Source organism: Elaeis guineensis, chromosome 7 (genome assembly GCF_000442705.2).
Source record: "Elaeis guineensis isolate ETL-2024a chromosome 7, EG11, whole genome shotgun sequence".
Lineage (NCBI taxonomy): Eukaryota > Viridiplantae > Streptophyta > Magnoliopsida > Arecales > Arecaceae > Elaeis > Elaeis guineensis.
In genome coordinates, this window is record NC_025999.2 from 74023012 (window position 1) to 74028912 (window position 5901).

A 5901-nucleotide genomic window follows, 5' to 3' on the forward strand; every position below is an offset into this window, starting at 1 on the left:
AATACTTCTCACTAATGAATATCCATTTTAAGCAGGTTTGGGGTTGGATTTCAATCATAACTGAGTCAACCCATGTCGATCTTTTTATTAAATAGGCTAGATTCAAGTATAGATCTTTAACCTATTTAACCTGTTTTAATCTATTTAACAATTGGGTCAGATTACGACCTGACCCATTTAATCTTTTTAAAATACGCTTAATATATTTGTGACCTATTTAACCTAACCCACTTAACCTATTTAACCTATTTAATATGGCTTGACTTGTTTAATAAATGGATTATATAGGTTGGGTTGACTCATTTATTTATTTAATATATTTGGTTGACACATAATTTTTTGACCTATTTAATAAACAGGTTGAATTTAAAGTAATAAATTTCTGACGTGATACATATTTGACCCAATCCATATATGATCTGATATGACCCAACTGCCACATCTATTTTCAAGTTTCCTCTAAAATGAGTTTCTTCTAATGTTAGAAATCTTATTAAGCTCCATAAAAAAATAGACATCACTCATGTTTCCTTTTTTTTAAGCATCAAAGAAAATGGATATGTGCATGTATAAATTTTTATTAAAAAAGTAAACATAATAAGTGGATATGAGGATTTGAACTTAAAATCTATTAATGGTCAAATCATTAGATTAACCAATAAATTCTAGCTCTTATATATTTGTAAGTTAATGAATAAATATATTTATACCATTCAACCGCTTATATATAAAATCCCCAATGCAAGAACATTTCCAACAGGAGATTCCTAAGGACGTGAAAAATTAAGAGAAGATGGCCCATTCATGCCTTGTCTCTGTGGATACCTAAAAAAATTAAAATAGTCTTCCCTATTCGCCGCTCTAAGCCTCCCATGCGATTGAACCTCTGAGGACATAAAAAAATAGAAGTGGAAAACATTGAAAAAATCAACAAAATAAAGGATGGATAGAAAAAATTAAGGTAAGACCTTTTCCCTCATAGATTGATCATTCTCCTTTAGTTTTTGTATTTTTTTCTTATTTCGTTGTCTTTGTTTGGAGATCTATGGGGAAGGAGAGTATCTGAGGATATTGGAGGGGTTTCTTAGGTTCTAATTGGGATTTTCTCAATGATATGGGATTTTATGTGAGTTATGGCAGTATGAGTTTGAGATTTTGGAGAGCATAATCTGGATAGAAGCATGATATTTTGTAGGATTTGGAGATTTTTGATTGAAAGAATTTTTCAAATGATAACAAGAATATGATACTAAATCCACGATGTGAGACTTGAACTAGGCTAAGTTCCACCTTTCTTAATAATATGATAGTAAATCCATAGTGTGAGACTTGCACTAGGCTAAGTTCCACCTTTCTTTAGAATTTATGGAGTTGCGTTCTCATAATAACATGAATATGATACCAAATCCACGGTGTGAGACTTATAGTAGGCTAAGTTCTACTTTTTTAAACTCTCATGTGGAAAGTAAAGTTATCAAAGTGTCAACATACCTGTTATTCTATCGAAAGAAAAAAATTATAAATAAAATAAAAGAAAATTTAATAGTTGAGGAGGTTGAGACATTCTAGAATTGTTAACATAGATGGTTTCCTGGAGGTTGAGTTTGAGTGGGCACAACTTAGAGGCTTAGGCCAAACTTAATAATTTATTAAAATTTATATTTATAATTTTATTTATTTAGTTGTTTGATATGAAGTAGTTTTCGAATAGTGAATAATGGTTCCTTTTCAAGTGTTAAGCTTTCAGAATATTAAATTTTTTAATTTAAAAGATGGCACCTATAACAAATTGATAGTGCTTCAGTTATTTTTTTTATTTTACATGACACATCAACTAACATGAAACACATATCCATATATATGTTGTTCAGTGAATATTAGATCATTCATCAGCTTATCAATCTTGACTTGACTCCTAAATTTTTAAAAGAATAGTAATAGCAATTTTGGCTTAGGCTTTGATTGTTACAACAAAAAGAAGGACACTACTTTAAATATCCAAAGTTCAAACGTTGTCTTTTATTGAGAATCATAATCCCACCTAGCAAACTCATTTGTTTTAAGCTTAATTCTTATTTTTTTTAAAAAAAATTAGTTATAACTTTAAAATCTAAACTTGGTTGATTTTTATAATCATATTATCAATTATGGCTAATATGATTTGTAGTTCTACATACTTTTCTCTTAAGGTTTGTTTGAATAATTGGATCCAAAATCTTATAAAATTTGTAGGTTAGATGGTATAACAAGCAAAATCAGACCATGCTACATCTGGATGAGAGTTGAAATCCCATGAAATTATATTTTATTATATATGATTAATTAGAAAAAAAATAAGTATTTTATACTAACTTTGTATGCATATTTTATATTCCTTAGTTTCTACTCTTTGGAATATTGATATATGGATAAGAGCTGGATGTTAAAACCATGAACAAGTAATGTATATATTAGTAGGGTACAACAGTTCTTAGATTATGCATTTACTAAGTTAGCTGAAAGGAGGAAATCATATGTTCATATGTGAAATGTTGCAATGCTTATTGGTTCAAAAAAAATATTGTTGCTGAGCACTTGATATGCAAATATTTTAATTGACATATACGATTGGATTTTTTATGGGGAGGGAGATATAGATGATAATAGTGAGGATGTTGAAGTGGGACAGAAATATGATGATGGCATAAATACTTTATTATATGATACTTTTAGAGGTATAGAAGGAGAATGGATTAGGGATGGGCCTAATGCAAATGCTAAGAAGGTTATAGGAAAAATATATTATTCCTGATGAAGGCAAAAAATGGGTTTTGCAAGCAGTTGTAGATGTTTGGAGAGGTTACAAGTATAGGTTGAAAAAGAAATTTTTTTTAAGATATAGCACAAGAGAAGAGAGATTGGCTAATAAGCGGAATGAATATCAGACTCACATTTTGAAGCACTTCTTAATTATTGGAAACTAAAAAATATGAAGGTAAAATAAATACTTGCAATACTTAAGTATAACTTTCAAAATAGTAACTTATTACAATAACTTACAAACATTTTATATCTAATTCATTATCTATTATTGTATTTCATTATATTTTGTTGTTACAAAAAATCAGTGAGAAAAATCAAGCAAATCGGAGAAAGCAAGAGTACATGCATAGAGTTGGTCCTAAAAGCTTTACAAGGATTCGCAAAAAGTTAGTATGTTTAATTTATTATTGTCTTATATTTATTTATATATAATCTATCAAGATGTAAATATATTATGGGCTGGTTAGGTTATTTTATATAAAATTATCTTATATAATTTTTTGGTTTATTAATATATGTTGTCAATCATATTTGATGATGATATTATATTTTCTTGTATTATTTTTTAACCATCATATATCATGAAATAAGCTAAATATCTTTATGATTCTATTAATAATTATTTTTGATTTATGATAATATAATTGAATTTTAGACAGCATCAAATGAGAATAAGGAACTACCATCATAAATTCAAATATTTCTTTAAACTTGTAAACCTAAAGGAGGAAAACAAGTTGGTGAGGATACAAGTGCTAAACTTATAAGTTGTATAATTTATATAATTTTTTTAACTCAAAAAGTATTTATGACATTAAACATGTTTATTTATTAGTCTTGAAATAAAATTATGACTAAGCATATTTAATATGACTAATTGTTGGATATTGTAGTCTCAGCTAGAGAAAATATAATTTAATTTAAATTCAAAGAGAAAATAGTGCCAGTGCAAAAAAAGTTACAAAAATTTTAGAAAAAGAAAAATCTAGATATATGCATCTCTATAGAAGGGGGGTCACTCAAAAAGACTTATGTAAAAAATCTACTTATGACAATCATTTTGAGAGAGCCCAACACCAAAAGATGGACAACTTTAAAAATATAGGTTATAAATATAAAAATAGAATAAGCAATAATTGTAAACTATTGTTTAAAATAGGATATGCAATAATAGAAATTTATTGTCTAAACATAATAAATCAATGTCAAAATATCTGATAAAAATATTACCTAAATAAATAAGTATCGTAGGCTAAATATAAAAAATCATTATCTAAAATGAAAAAAGTGTTGCAACAATATTTAGAAAACTGTTGCTTAAATATGAATAACAATTATATAAAATATAAAAATCACCATCAATTCCTTCCGAACATCATTTTCTAACCAATCATAGTTGGTGCAAAAAATTATAATTAATTATTACATAAAATGAATAATTGTTGCTAATTACTATAAAAATATATTGCTTAAATAAGAAAAATCATTGCGAATATCTCAGAAAAAGTGCTACTTTAGCAAAAATAACTATTGCATTTATTTTATTATAACCATTGTAAATACTTATTAAAAATTGTTGCATAAGATTTTATTAAACAGTAATTATTTAATCATTAGCTTAAAATCAAAATACTATTGGTTTTGATTTTAGACAACAGTCGCATTAGCAACGGCTAGCAAACCATTACCAAAATATTAGGCAATGGTTTTAAACCTTCAAGTAATATTTTTTGGCTGTTGTCTAAAATTATTCTTATTGTAGTCACTGATCTTCAGATATCACTGTTGTTACTTGCAAGATAATTAATAATAATCTGATCACAAATTTAAATGTCATGACTCATTGTAATATATTTAGCAATGGCTTAGTGGGTCACTAAAAAGCTAGCATTGCTAAAAACTTAGTGGTTATTCGTGTTCCATTACTAAAAGCATGTTGCTAAAAGTGCCTTTTTACTGTACTTTCTTGGGCTTTCTATTGCATTTTAATCTATTTTATCTAATTGGCATGAAACACATTTTAGTGGAAGGCGGTTGCAAAAAGCTTTTGAAACTCGCACTACAAGATATTCAGCCTCATTTAGTCATAGTGAGGAGTTATGAAAAGTATTATGAACTCAACTCGATTCTTTACAAAACCAATTTTCCTACAGATCATAACCTTGAAGAAAATAGGGCAATCTACATGAATATTAGATGTTTCAATGATGAGCCTAAGATACAACCTTGCTTCATTTCATACCGATGTTGTCTGCAGACTAATACCATATTAGAGAAATTGTAGGTGTACAAAATGAACTATTATTGGATCAACGTAGAAATGAATGGTGCCAAGAAATTATCTTAGTTGGAAACATCACTGATGATCAAATATTGAAAACTTTATTATTGAAGGAAACCTGAACATGTAATTCTACTAAAATAATCTTTGATCGATATTTAAATTAATTATTTGGTATATTTTGTAGCTTTCACTTCTAGAAGCAAAGAAATCTAGGAACCTGCTTTTGCTTTCTATTTGCCTTACAAAAAATCATTCTATTTATTAATTAAATTAAGATCTTTTTAGATACAGATTTATTACTTACAGAAAAGTGAAAATAAGAGCACAGAATGGCCGTAATTCCATGCAAATGCTATCTCCAAATCAATCTCCAATTGTTATTTGACCAAATTGTAGGGAAACAAGAATATGGAAACCACGACAACATTAAACAAGCCCTAAAATATCAATTTGAGAAAAGAAATAAAAAATGATTTAAGCACAACATTGAAAAGCATTCCCACATCACTTTCTTAATTTATTTTTGGAGAGCACCAATATATTAGCTTGATAAACGAAATCAAATGCCAACAAATATTTCCTTTCAAGTATAAATTCCAAGGACCTTATCATTATTTGTATGTATTTTCATTCAAATCATAGAAAATTACAAGGTAACGTTCATGCTAATCCATGAAAATCGTGTTCTATTTCATATTTGTATATGTACACAGTTGCACATTCAATTAAAAAAATGCATGCAGATTTGTATGTTTTCAACTTAGCATTAGACAAGAAAATGCATATGCTCGGTAAAAAGGATTAGAAGATAGATG